The sequence below is a fragment of the Ovis canadensis genome, chromosome 5 (genome assembly GCF_042477335.2).
Source record: "Ovis canadensis isolate MfBH-ARS-UI-01 breed Bighorn chromosome 5, ARS-UI_OviCan_v2, whole genome shotgun sequence".
Classification (NCBI taxonomy): domain Eukaryota; kingdom Metazoa; phylum Chordata; class Mammalia; order Artiodactyla; family Bovidae; genus Ovis; species Ovis canadensis.
The window spans coordinates 53,404,517-53,419,680 of NC_091249.1; the positions used below are offsets into that span (position 1 = coordinate 53,404,517).

Here is a 15,164-nt window from a genome sequence, read left to right on the forward strand (position 1 = left end):
TCTGGAGCATCACCCAGCCTCACTGAGACCCAAGGAGCTGGCACAATGGTGGCAGCAACCCAACTTGGTCTGCCTGTTTTGTTTTAAAATTTACTTGTTCTACTAGTGCAGAGTTAACACCCTGATAAATCCTCAGAAGTTATCCAGCATCAAACTTCTTAACTGAGTTGAAAACAAACCCTGGAAAAGTTAACGGTATTTAAGGAATTTCCAGGGACTCAACAAGTTCATCTGACCTCTGATTTCTGACTCTTTACAGGGACTGCTGCCTGGTCTGTTATAACAGAGCCTTCTGGTTGCTGGAGGCTGAACAGTCCATGCCCTTGGCCTTCTCTTCTGTTCTCCACTGGACCCTCCCACCTTTCATAATTCCTCCTTGTTGTTGTTCAATTACTAAGTCATGTCTGACTCTTTGAGACCCCATGTGTTGAAGGAAGGGAACCCCTTTTCCAGGGCCCAAGACTGGGCTCTTGTCTGACACTCAGAAATGTATTTTCTAAGAAAAGAATAGTCACATAAGCTGACAAAGCAAAAGACTTTATTAAGAAGAGGTGCCCATGCAAAGAGGAGTAGGGTGTGGGAATAAAGGTCTGATTCCCACATGGCTCACAGTCTCAGGTTATTTGGTGATAGGATTAGTTTCAGGGTTTTCTCTGACGAGTCACTCTGACTCAGGGTACTTCCTGGTGGGTCAAGCATTGCTCAACCAAAATGGATGCCAGTGAGGATTCTGGGAGGTAGCAGGGCATGGGGAGAAACATCAATAACCTCAGATATGCAGATGACACCACCCTTTTGGCAGAAAGGGAAGAACTAAAGAACCTCTTGATGAAAGTAAAAGAGGAGAGTGAAAAAGCTGGCTTAAACCTCCACATTCAGAAAATGAAGATCATGGCATCCAATCCCATCACTTCATGGCAAATAGATGGGGAAACAATGGAAACAATGACAGACTTAATTTTTGGGGGTTCCCAAGTCACTGCAGATGATGACTACAGCCATGAAATTAAAAGACACTTGCTCCTTGGAAGAAAAGCTATGACCAACCTAGATAGCATATTAAAAAGCAGAGATATTACTTTGCTGACAAAGGTCCATGTAGTCAAAGCTATGGTTTTTGCAGTAGTCATGTATGGATGTGAGTCAGACTATAAAGAAAGCTGAGCGCAGAAGAATTGATGCTTTTGAACTGTGGTGTTGGAGAAGACTCTTGAAAGTCCATTGGACTGCAAGGTCCAATGAATCCTAAAGGAAATCAATCCTGAATATTCATTGGAAGGACTGATGCTGAAGTTGAAACTCCAATCCTTTGGCCACCTGATGGGAAAGAACTGATTCATTGGAAAAGACCCAGATGCTAGGAAAGATCGAAGGGCAGAAGGAGAAGGTGACAACAGAGGATGAGATGGTTGGATGGCATCACTGACTCAATGGACGTGAGTTTGAGCAAGCTCTGGGAGTTGGTGATAGACAGGGAAGCCTGGCATGCTGCAGTCCATGGGGTCACAAAGAGTCGGATGCGATTGAACTGAACTGAACTGAGGACACGGGGCGTCTCCTTTTGACCTCTTTCAAATTCATCCATTGGTGATGGCTTGTTAGTTCTGTGTTCCTTACTGGGACCTCCTGTCTTAAAATGTAATTCATGCAAATGGTTACTGTGGTGCCTGGCCAGGGTGGGCAGTTTCAGTCAGTGTGCTTCCCATAACTCATGGACTGCAGCATACCAGGCTTCCCTGTCCTTCACTGTCTCCCAGAATTTGCTCAAACTCATGTCCATTGAGTTAGTGATGCCATCCAATCATTTCATCCTCTATTGACCCCTTCTCTTCCTGCCTTCAATCTTTCCCAGCATCAGGGTCTTTACCAATGAGTCGGCTCTTCGAATCAGGTGGCCAAAGTATCAGTCCTTCCAGTGAATATTCAAGGTTGATTTCCTTTAGGATTGACTGGTTTGATCTTATTGTCCAAGGGACTCTCAAGAGTCTTCTCCAACACCACAATTTTTAAAGCATCAATGCTCTAAAGCTTCTATGCTCAGCCTTCTTCTTTATGGGCCAACTCTCATATCCATCTATGGTGGCTCAGATGGTAAAGCGTCTGTCTACAATGCGGGAGACGTGGGTTCGATTCCTGGGTTGGGAAGATCCGCTGGAGAAGGAAATGGCAATCCACTCCAGTACTATTGCCTGGAAAATCCCATGGACAGAGGATCCATGGGGTCGCAAAGAGTCGGACACGACTGAGCAACTTCACTTCCTTCTTTCACTTTGGCTATATGGACCTTTGTCCTCAAAGTGATGTCTCTCCTAGCCCATTTCAACCTGTGGACACCGCCCCCCACCACCCAGCACATACGCACGCACACACACACACATTTCAACCTGTGGACATCCCCCCCCCCCAACACACACACACACACACACACACACACACTTCAACCTGTGGACACCGCCCCCCTCAACACACACACACACGCACACGCACACACACACACATTTCAACCTGTGGACACCGCCCCCCCCAACACACACACACACATTTCAACCTGTGGACACCGCCCCCCCCCAACACACACACACCAGGCTCTAGGAGTTTCTGGGGACCTGCCCTGCCAGGGTCAATTTCTTTGACACGGGTGGTTGAGCCTTACAAAGGCCACGAACTGAGGGAGGGGTGGGCTGGCCATAACGGCGAGTCTAGAACTGTGGCTTCCTAGTCAGTCACTTCAGACTGGGAAGGGGAGGGTCCAGATGTGTGCACATCCAGCCAAGTACATTTCGCCCTGGCTCAGGAATTTCTGAGGGTGGGCAATGTATTTAAACAGCCTACCCCTTGGCGCTGCACTCCTGCAGATGACCAGACCCAGGAGCTGCCCGCCACAGTAGGTAATGACTCGTTAACAACTTTGGTTCTGTGACACCAACTCCGTTGTAAGAAAATCTCATGTTGGCCCTAACACCATTGTAAGGGTGAAATTGCGGGAGGCCTCGGGGATCAATCTCTATTCCAAAAATGCCGTGCAGATGTTTGAAATCAGAATTAACCAGAATTTCAGTTCTCCCATTTCTAGGGTGAAAGGTTGTTTAAAGAAAATTTAAATAAAAGTAATTTTCTTAGGGAGATTTCTGAAAAAAAGAAGAGGAAGAAGGAGAAGCTAGCAGGTTCATGCCTCTATTGTTCAGATTTGATGACAGAAATTGAAGGAATGAGCAGGAACAAAAGGCGTGGCACTCCCTGGGCTGCCTTGTGCCCACTGCTGGTCTGTGCCTGTGGGGATACCTCACATCTGCAAATAAAAAACTGTTCTTACAGTTGAGAACCATCGCTGCAGGGAAAATCTTGCCTGAGTTTGAGCTTCCATTTCTCAAACTACAGCTACCCTCCAGGTTTTGTGAATTTGCCTTCCCTCTCTTTCCACTTCCAGTGACTTCTCTGATAGCACCTTTTGCACATTTCCTGTTGTTGTTCTGAGTCTTTGTGACCCCATGGACTGCAGCACACCAGGCTTCCCTGTCCTTCACCATCTCCCCAAGCTTGCTCAAACTCATGCCCTTTGAGTCGATGATGCCATCCAACCATCTCATCCTCTGTCGTCCCCTTCTCCTCCTGCCCCCAATCCCTCCCAGCATCAGAGTCTTTTCCAATGAGTCAACTCAGCATGAGGTGGCCAAAGTACTGGAGCTTCAGCTTTAGCGTCATTCCTTCCAAAGAAATCCCAGGGCTGATCTCCTTCAGAATGGACTGGTTGAATCTCGTTGCAGTCCAGGGAACTCTCAAGAGTCTTCTCCAATACCACAGTTCAAAGGCATCAGTTCTTCAGTGCTCAGCCTTCTTCACAGTCCAACTCTCACATCCATACAGGACCACTGGAAAAACCATAGCCTTGACTAGACGGACCTTAGTTGGCAAAGTAATGCCTCTGCTTTTGAATATGCTATCTAGGTTGGTCATAACTTTTCTTTCAAGGAGTAAGTGTCTTTTAATTTCATGGCTGCAATCACCATCTGCAGTGATTTTGGAGCCCCCCAAATAAAGTCTGACACTGTTTCCACTGTTTCCCCATCTATTTCCCATGAAGTGATGGGACCAGATGCCATGATCTTTGTTTTCTGAATGTTGAGCTTTAGGCCAACTTTTTCACTCTCCACTTTCACTTTCATCAAGAAGCTTGGGGTTTAAGAAAAAAAAAAAATCTGCATGTTGCCTATTGAATGCCATTCAGAATGAGAACAGGGAGCTCTTTTAACCTGGATTGTTCTGTCCGGTATGACTTTTTGTGACCCCATGGACTGTAGCTGGCAAGGCTCCTCCATCCATGAGATTTCTGAGGCAAGAATACTGAAGTGGGTTGCCATTTTCTTCTCCAGGGGAGCTTCCGGACACAAAGGATGGAACCAGCATCTCTTGTGTCTCCTACATTGGCAGGCAGATTCTTTATCACTAGCACAACCTGGGAAGCCCTTTAAACCTGGGACCTTGCAGCAAATCCTCCTTTCCCAATAGGTCTTAGACTGGTGCATTTCACCCTGTGAGTTGCGCATGGGTTAATCAATGTAGTGGGCCAACAGTTTTTTTTTTTTTTTAAATAGAAGAGACTGCTGCTGCTGCTGCTGCCAAGTTGCTTCAGTTGTGTCTGACTTCTAGCGACCCCGTGGACGGCAGCCCACCAGGCTCCTCCGGCCATGAGATTTTCCAGGCAAGAGTACTAGTGGAGATGAAATATCAGAGCACATTGTTCGAGTTTGGAAATGAATCCATAGCCTCAGGTATTTCTGAAATAGGGCTTTTGTTTTCTCAATATCTGCGACAAGGAAGAATGAGGGGAGTATCCATCATCAAGAAACCACTGGTTAACTTCACTACAGTTCCCACTTCCGCAATTTTATTGGTGCTTTTAGAGAACAAAAAGAGACACCCCCACCTTCCAAATACTGTTGGTTTGAATATCTACACTGCAGTCTGGGAAGTCCTCAAAAGTAAACACAATCTACCGTTGAAATCACAAGCTTTGAAATCTATCCTAAATAACCACAGATAAGGTGGAATTTGCATTTGGAAAGGGACCCAAATATACATTTAAAAGAGAAGTGGAGGACTCTCCCCTTTATGGGGAACAACAAAGAGAAACCAGACCTAGAGGGAGGAAAATGAAAGGAAATTTTTTGTTCCATTAACCTTTAGGCTTATAGGCTATGTCAGGGTAAGTATTGTTCCCAGAATTTTGTACCCATTTTGAATATACGTGCATATTTACATCAGTTCAGTTCAGTTCAGTTCAGTCACTCAGTCGTATCCGACTCTGCGACCCCATGAATCACAGCACTCCAGACCTCCCTGTCCATCACCATTTCCCGGAGTTCACTCAAACTCACGTCCATCGAGTCGGTGATGCCATCCAGCCCTCTCATCCTCAGTTGTCCCCTTCTCCTCCTGCCCTCAATCCCTCCCAGCATCAGAGTCTTTTCCAATCAGTCAACTCTTCGCATGAGGTGGCCAAACTACTGGAGTTTCAGCTTTAGCATCATTCCTTCCAAAGATACACATACATAAATATGTACTCAATAAAAGGTTAAATGTATTTCTTTGGCTTGCAGTTTTAGAAGTGTGAGAGACAGTAGCCATATCATTATATCATTAGTTCTTTATTTTTTTCAAAATTTATTTGGCTGCTTTCTGTCTTAGTTGTGGCAGGAGAGATCAGGCATTGTGGTGCGATGGCTTAGTTGCCCCAGGGCGCATGGGATCTTACTAGGGATCAAATCTGTATCCCCTGCACTGGAATGCAGATACTTAACCACTGGACCACCAGGGAAGTCCTTATCACGAGTTCTTAAAGGGCAGTCTTTGGAATACCTGTGTCGAATTCCAATTGTGTGTATAATGAAAACCCTGATTCCTGGCTCCTTCCAAAACCTTGCAAATGGCAAGCACTAAGTGGGAGTCTTTTCAACCTGCATTTAGCACCATCTGACCATCCTTTATCCTCAAAGAGCAGTGGAATCCTGTCCGCATCAAAACTAACTGGCGTTTTCTCTGAAAGCAAGGCTTCCTTAGTCATGCAACTGCTGGAAGGTGGACCCAAGAAATCTTCCTTTTTCTTAAGTTGAGGTGAGTTTCTGAAACACTGTAAACTTTGAACTGCGATAGATGATTCGAGTACACTCTAAAAGTTTTTCAGTCATTACCCCATAGATTCATATTTTTTGTTGTTTTCATTTGTTTTTGTTTGGTTCATCCTTGGCAGTGACAGTGTGGAGTTCCCTGTGGACCACCAAGGAATTCCCTCTTTTTTTTTTTTTAAATTAGCAGCAATTAGAACCGGACATGGAACTACTGACTGGTTCTGGATTGGGAGAAGAGTACATCAAGGCTGTATATTGTCACCCTGTTTATTTAACTTATATGCAGAGTGTATCATGCAAAATGTGGGACTGGATGAAGCACAAGTTAGAATCAAGATTGCGGGGAGAAATAGCAATATCAATCTGCACATGACACCACCGTTATGGCAGAAAGTGAAGAAGAACTAAAGAGCCTCTTGATGAAAGTGAAAGAGAGTGGAAAATTTGACTTAAAATTCAACATTCAAAAAATGAAGATCATGGCTTCTGGTCCCTACATTTCATGGCAATAGATGGGCAAACAATGGAAACAGTGACAGATTTTATTTTCTTGGGCTCCAAGATCATTGCAGATGGTGACTGCAGCCATGAAATTAAAAGATACTTGCTCCTTGGAAGGAAAACTATGACCAACTGCAGTTCAGCTCAGTTGCTCAGTCGTGTCTGACTCTTTGGGATCCCTTGGACTGCAGCACGCCAGGCCTCCCTGTCCATCACCAACTCTCGGAGTTTACTCAAACTCATGTCGATTGAATCTATGATGCTATCCAACCATCTCATTCTCTGTTGTCGCTTTCCTCCTGCCTTCACTCTTTTCCAGCATCAGGGTCTTTTCAATGAGTCAGTTCTTCACATCAGGTGGCCAAAGTATTGGAGTTTCAGCTTCAGCATCAGTCCTTCCAATGAATATTCAGGACTGATTTCCTTTAGGCTCTACTGGTTTGATCTCCTTGTGTTGCAGGAAGGGGGACCCCTTCCAGGGCCCGAAACTGGGCTCTTGTCTAACACTCAGAAATGAATTGTCTGAGGAGACAAATCTCGTGCTGACAAAGCAAGAGATTTTATTGGGAAAGGGCACCCGGGTGGAGGGCAGTAGGGAAAGGGAACCCAGGAGAACTACTCTGCTGCGTGGCTCTCAGTCTCAGGTTTTATGGTGATGGGATTAGTTTCTGGGTGGCCTTTGGCCAATCATCCTAATTCAGAGTCTTTCCTGGTGGCTCACATATCACTCAGCCAAGATGGATGCTAGAGAGAGGGATTCTGGGAAGTGGATGGACATGCGGTGTCTCCTTTAGACCTTTCCCGAACTCTTCCAGTTGGTGGTGGCGTATTAGTTCCATATTCCTTATCAGGATCTCCTGTCATAAAACAACTCATGCAAATGGTTACTATGGTGCCTGGCCAGGGTGGGCGGTTTCAATCAGTGTGCTTCCCCTAACACTTGCAGTCCAAGGGACTCTCAAGAGTCTTCTCCTACACCACAGTTCAAAAGCATCAATTCTTTGGCGCTCAGCTTTCTTCACAGTCCAACTCTCACATCCATACATGACCACTGGAAAAACCATAGCCTTGACTAGACAGACCTTTGTTGGCAAAGTAATATCTCTGCTTTTCACTATGCTATCTAGGTTGGTCATAACTTTCCTTCCAAGGAGTAACCATCTTTTAATTTCATGGCTGCAATCACCATCTGCAGTGATTTTGGAGCCCCCCCCCAAAAAAAAGTCTGACACTGTTTCCACTGTTTCCCCATCTATTTGCCATGAAGTGATGGGACCAGATGCTAAGATCTTAGTTTTCTGAATGTTGAGTTTTAAGCCAACTTTTTCACTCTCCTCTTTCACTTTTATCAAGAGGCTCTTTAGTTTTTCTTCACTTTCGGCCATAAGGGTGGTGTTATCTGCATATCTGAGTTTATTGATATTTCTCCTGGCAATCTTGATTCCAGCTTGTGCCTCCTCCAGCCCAGCATTTCTCATGATGTACTCTGCATCTAAGTTAAATAAGCAGGGTGACAATATACAGCCTTGACGTACTCCTTTTCCTATTTGGAACCAGTCTGTTGTTCCATGTCCAGTTCTAACTGTTGCTTCCTGACCTGCATATAGTAGTCATATGACTATATTATTATTTTAAAGAATATTTAAGAATCAGTAATTGATAAGTATTTAAAAAATAAAGATGTTGATTTTTTTTTTTTTTTTGATTGTGCTGTGTAGCTTGCGGAATCTCAGTTCCACCATGAAGGATTGAACCTGAGCCATGGCTGTGAAAGCGCTGAATCCTAGCTGCTAAACCACCAGGGAATTTCCTAAAGATATTGAATTTTATTAAATATATCATGAGCCTTTTTTATTAAATATATCATTTTGGTTCTATTAAAATGATGAATTATATAACCAATTTCTTTTCTTTTTTTTTCACTTTTATTGAGTTATTATTGACATACAGAACTGCTTAAGTTTAAGATGTACAGCCGAATCACTTGACAGGTATATTGAAAAATGATTGTCACAATAAGTTTATTTAACATTCATCATCTCATAGTTAAAAAAATAAAAAAGGAAAACCGTATTTTAGGATTTACTTTCCTAACAACTTTCAAATAGGCCATATAGCAGTGTTAACTACAGTCATTGTGCTGTGCATTACATACCCAGTGCTTATTTATCTTATAACTGGAAATTTGTACCTTTGACCATTTTCCTCCAATTCTTCCAGCTCCAGCTTCTGGTAACCACAAATTTGATCTCCATTTTGATGAGATTGCCTTTTAAAAAAATTTTCACATATAAGTGATAACATACAGTATTTGCTTTTCTTTGTCTCACTTATTGCACTTAGTATGATGCCCTCCGGGTTCATCCATGTTGCCAGAAATGACTGGATTTCCTTATTTTTTAAATCCATTTTTTCCTAATTTTTATTAGAGTAAAATTGATTTACAGTGTTGTATTAGTTTCTGCTGTTCACCAAAGTGAATCAGTTATATACACATACCCCCTCTTTTTTAGATTTCCTTCCTATTTAGGTCACCACAGAACACACAGAGTAGAGTTCCCTGGGCTATACAGTAGGTTTGCCTAAGTTATTGATTTTATATATAGTAGTGTGTATTTGTCAGTCCCAGTCTCTGTTCCTCCCACCCCGCTCCCTGCGTTCCTCCTTGATAGCCATACATCTGTTCCCTATGTCTGTCTCTATTGCTGCTTTGCAAATAAGATCATCTATATCGTATTTCTAGATTCCACATATATGCATTAATATATGATACTTGTTTATCTTCTGATGCACTTCACTCTGTATGATAGCCTCTAAGTCCCTTCACATCTCTGCAAATGGCACAGATTCATTCTTTTTTATGGCTGAGTAATGTTTCTTTGTATATGTGCACCACGTCTTCTTTATCCATTCCTCTGTCGGTGGACATTTTTGTTGCTTCCATGTCCTGGTCATTGTAAATAGTATTGCAAGGAACATCAGGGTGCATGTATCATTTTGAATTATGGTTTTCTCGGGAGGGGACTGTTGGGTCATATGGTAGCTCTATTTTTAGTTTTTTGAGAAACCTCCATACTGTTTTCCATAGTAGCTGTGCCAATTTACAATCCCAACAACAGTGCACAATTTCTTAACATTGGAACTTATCCACAACCCTGAAATTAACTGGCCACTCATCCACCACAGTTCACTGCACTCTTTTGATATGTTACTGGATCTGGGTATTTGTGTTTTCTTAGCAGCTTTGCAACTATATTCCAGTGTCTGGATTGTTGTTCAATCATTCAGTTGTATCTGACTCTTTGTGACCCTGTGGACTGCAGCACACAGGTTTCCCTGTCCTTCACTATCTCCCCAAGTTTGCTCAAATTCACATACATTGAGTCAATGATGCCATTCAACTATCTTATCCTCTGTTGCCCTCAATCTCCTTTTGCCCTCAATGTTTCTCAGCATCAGGATCTTTTTTAAATGAGTTTGCTCTTTGCATCAAGTGACCAAAGTATTGGAGCTTCAGCTTTAGCATAAGTCCTTCCAATGAATATTCAGGGTTGGCTTCCTTTCAGATTGACTTGTTTGATCCTCCTAGCTGTCCAAGGGACACTCAAGAGTCTTCTGCAGCCCCATAATTGAAAAGCATCAATTCTTCAACATTCAGCCTTCTTTATGGTCCAACTCTTATGTCTGTACATGACTACTGGAAAAACCATAGCTTTGACTATATGGATCTTTGTCAGCAAAGTAATACAAAGAAACATTACTCAGCCATAAAAAAGAATAAATTTGTGCCATTTGCAGAGATGTGAAGGGACCTAGAGACTGTCATACAGAGTGAAGTGAGTCAGAAGATAAACAAGTATTGTATAGTAATGCATATATGTGGAATCTAGAAATACGATATAGATGATCTTTCTTCCAAGGAACAAGTGTCTTTTAATTTCATGACTACAGTCACTGTCCACAGTGATTTTGGAGCCCAAGAAAATAAAATCTGTCACTATTTTTACTTTTCCCCCATCTTTTTGCCATGAAGTGATGGGACTGGATGCCATGATCCTAGTTTTTTGAATGTTGAGTTTTAAGCCGGCTTTTTTCACTGTCCTCTTTCAATTTCATTAAAGGGCTCTATAGTTCCTTTTTACTTTCTGCCATTAAAGTGGTATCATCTATATATCTGAGGCTGTTACTATTTCTCCCAGCAATCTTTTCTCTTTTTTTTTTGCTTTTATTTTTAAAAATTAATTCATTTATTGTAATTAGAGGATAATTACAATATTTTGATGGTTTTTGCCATACATCAACATGAATTGGCCACAGGTACACATGTGTCCTCCATCACTGAACCCGCCTCCCAACTCCCTCCCCACCCTATCCATCTAAGTTATCCCCAAGCACTGGCTTTGGGTGCTCTGCTTTATGCACAGAACTTTCACTGGTCATCTTTTTAACATATGGTAATGTATATGTTTCAATGCTATTCTCTCAGATCATCCCACTGTATCCTCCCACTGAGTCCAAAAGTCTGTTCTTTATGTCTCCTTTGCTGCCCTACAAGTAGGATCATTGGTGCCATCTTTTAAAATTCCATATAATATGCTAATATACAGTATTTGTATTTCTCTTTCTGAGTTACTTCACTCCATATAATAGGCTCTAGGTTCATTTACTTCATTAGAACTGACTCAAATATGCATTCTTTTTATAGCTGAGTAATATTCCATTTTGTATATGTGCCACAACTTCCTTATCCATTCATCTGTTGATGGACATCTAGGTTGCTTCCATGTCCTAGCAATTGTAAATAGTGATGCAGTGAACACTGGGGTACATGTGTCTCTTTCAGTTTTAGTGTCCTTGGAGTATATGCCTAGCAGTGGGATTTCTGGATTATATGGCAATTCTATTCCGGTTTTTTAAGAAATCTGCACACTGTTCCATAGTGGCTGTACCAGTTTGCATTCCCACTAATAGTATAAGAGGGTTCCTTTTCCTCCACACCATCTCCAATGTTTATTGTATAGACTTTATGATGGCAGCCATTCTGACTGGTGTGAGATGATACCTCTTTGTGGTTTTGATTTGCATTTCTTTAATAATGAGTGATGTTGAGCGTCTCTTCATGTGTTTATTAGCCATTTGTATGTCTTCTTCGGAGAAGTGTCTGTTTAGGTCTTTGCCCATTTTTTGATTGAGCTGTTTGTTTTCCTAGTATTGAGCTGCATGAACTACTTGTATATTTTGGATATACAAATATATCTCAGTTGTTGCAGTTGCTGTAATTTTCTCCCATTCTGAGGGTTGTCTTTTCACCTTGCTTCTGGCTTTCTTTGTTGTGCAAAAGCTTTTAAGTTTAATTAGGTCTCATTTATTTATTATTGTTTTTATTTCCATTACTCCAGGAGGTGGATCATAAAAGATCTTGCTGTGATTTATGTCAGCGAGTATGCTGCCTATGTTTTCCTCTAACAGTTTTATAGTTTCTGGTCATACATTTAGGCCTTTAATCCATTTTGAGTTTAAGTTTATTTTTGTGTATGGTGTTAGAAAGTGCTCTAGCTTTCTCCTGGCAATCTTGATTCTAGTTTGTGAGTCATCCAGCCTGATGTTTCACATGATGTATTCTGCATATAAGTTAAATAAGCAGGGTGACATATACAGCCTTGAGGTACTCCTTTCCCAATCTGGAATCAGTCTATTGTTCCATGTCCAATTCTAACTGTTGCTTCTTGACCCACATACAGGTTTGACAGATAAGGTGGTCTGGTATTCCCATCTCTAAGGATTTTCCAGTTTGTTGTGATCTACACAATCAAAGGCTTTAGCATAGTCAGTGAAGCAGAAGTACATGTTTTTTTGGAATTCCCTTGCTTTTTCTGTGATCCAGTTTATGTTGGCAATTTGATCTTTTGTCCCTCTGCCTTTTCTAAATCCAGTTTGTACATCTGCAAGTTTTCAGTTCATGTACTGCTGAAACCTTGCTTGAGGGATTTTGAATGTAATTTTGCTGGCATGTAAAATGAGTGCAATTGTACATTAGTTTGAACATTCTTTGGCATTGCTTTCTTTGGGATTGGAATGAAAACTGACCTTTTCCAGTCTTACGGCCACTGCTGAGTTTTCCAAATTTGCTGGCATATTGGGTGCAGCATTTTAACAGCATCATCTTTTAGGGTTTGGAATAGCGTAGCTAGAATTCCATCACCTCAACTGGCTTCATTCCTAGGAATGCTTTCTATGGCCCACTTGATTTCACACTCTAAGATGTCTGGCTTCCTGGCCTTGCTGCTGCTGGCTGCCCTGAGGTCGATCTGCCACCCGCATGGCCTGCCTCCAGCAGAGTTCTGGCCCCTGCATTTCCTCTCCTCTTTCTCTGCAGCTCATTGTCCAGGTCCAGGGAGTCTGACTGCCCTGAGGGGTGCGTGCAGTACTTTGGGACCTCCTGCCCCGCTGTGCTCCGAACTTGGGGCCCTGTCTGGATTAAACCTGGAAAAAAGGATACCTTTCTTGGGGTCATGAAACAGAGGGCATAGGTAGGAGCAGGAGACAGGCAGATACCTGGCTTTGCAGAGCCTTTTCTTCATTCTGTAGGTCTCAGGACTGAAACTTTCTTCCATACAGTAACCTTTATTGTCTTCCCAATCATAGGATGAAGACTTTAAAAGTCCTAAACTCACTGATTGTCCTAAACTGTATGACTTAAGCCATTAACTATTGTTAAATTAAAGGCAGTACTGTTTTTCACCCTATATTGTATCATATATAGTTTCCTAGAGAAAAACAGTTCAGTGCCAAAGAATAGCTCCTATCTGGATTGCCAAGTGCTAGAAACCACTGCTTGTTTTCACTACCCACAGCAATATTTGCATATAGCTTTCATAATTTTAGTTCAGTTTCCCTGAAGAGAAAACTGACCTTTTGAAGTGACTCATGCAACTTCTTTTTACAAGTCTGACATCCCTAATGTAGTCTTCAGAGTTTCTGTAACACTCTAACAGAAATTTTGACTTTTTTTTAATTGGTAAAGGATAACATAATTATAATAGGATGTAAAGGCGGCAGATGGAGAGTTGAGAGACATTGACTACAGGTGTTCACCTACAGTTCTCAAAATGTGGTCAGGGAATCCTTGTGGAACCTGGCATCCTTTCAGAGGATATACAAGGTCAAAACTATTCTCATAATAATGTTGAGACATTATTATTTTCACTCTCATAAGAGTACAGTGGAATTTTTGGCAGGTAACATGATGTATAATATTGTACCGGACTGAATGCAGAAGTGGATTTGAGAATTCAGCTCTTCTCTACTAAATCAGACAGCAATGAAATGTGCTAAGTATAAAACAATGTTACTTCTCTCATTAGATATTTTTTAGTTTTAGGAGATAGTCATTTTTATGGAAAATAGTTTTATTATTAAAATAGGTTTATTATTGCTATTTTCAATAAATTACTGATTATTGAACATATTTTTCTCTGTTTTAATTTCTGGTACAGTAAATACTGGTCTTTCCTGGTGGCTCGGATGGTAAAGAATCCACCTGCAATGTGGGAGGCCTGGGTTCGATCCCTGGGTTGGGAAGATCCCTTGGAGGAGGACATGGCAACCCACTGCAGTATTCTTGCCTGGGAAATCCCATGAACAGAGGAGCCTGGTGGGCTACAGTCCATAGGGTCGCAAAGAGTCAGACATGACTGAGCAACTAAGCACAGCACACAGCACAGTAAATACCAATACATATGCTCTTTCCATAAATGCTCCCTGAGATTCTCATTTTTGAGAGTGTAAAGGGGTCTTTTACAGTTTTGATGTCACTAAATATATTCTCCAGGCAAGAATACTGGAGAGGGTTGCCATTTCCTTCTCCAGGGGATCTTCCCGACCCAGGTATCGAACCTGTGTCTCTCATGTCTCCTGAGTTGGCAGGTAGGTTCTTCACCACTAGCGCCACCTGGGAAGCCTTAAAAATATTTGCTTAAGACTCTATTTTCTATTCATGTATGTAAGTGCCCAAATAGAGACGTATTTAAAGTACTTAAAATCAGACAAGGTTTGCTGGTATTTAGTAAACAAAGGGGGAGAAGGCAATGGCAACCCACTCCAGTACTCTTGCCTGGAGAATCCCACGGGCGGAGGAGCCTGGTAGGCTGCGGTCCATGGGGTCCGGAAGAGTGGGATACCATTGAGCAACTTCACTTTCACTTTTCACTTTCATGTATTGGAGAAGGAAATGGCAACCCATTTCAGTGTTCTTGCCTGGAGCATCCCAGGGACGAGGGAGCCTAATGGGCTCCCGTCTATGGGGTCGCACAGAGTTGGACACGACTGAAGTGACTTAGCAGCAAAGGGGTCTTTAGTGGTTCTCTTTTGAGAACTGCTGCTGTAGGCTTGAGAATGTTTTAAACCTTGAGCAAGCTAATCTTTCTAAGTTTTGGTGTATCCTTTTATAAAGTAAGAGTATTAGACTAGATGATTTCTAATATCTTTTTATTTCTAAACAATTGAAAAAGGCTTTCCTGCCTGTTCACAAGAGCTTTT

General features: G+C 42.1%; 1 long non-coding RNA gene across 1 annotated transcript; it reads left to right on the plus strand.

Moving 5' to 3' along the window:
* Nucleotides 1-5,152: 5,152 nt before the first annotated feature.
* LOC138441227 (uncharacterized) lies at nucleotides 5,153-8,528 on the plus strand. Its single transcript, XR_011257281.1, has 2 exons — nucleotides 5,153-6,111; nucleotides 8,345-8,528. It is a non-coding gene; the product is annotated as an uncharacterized lncRNA (long non-coding RNA).
* The last annotated feature ends 6,636 nt before the right edge of the window (nucleotides 8,529-15,164 follow it).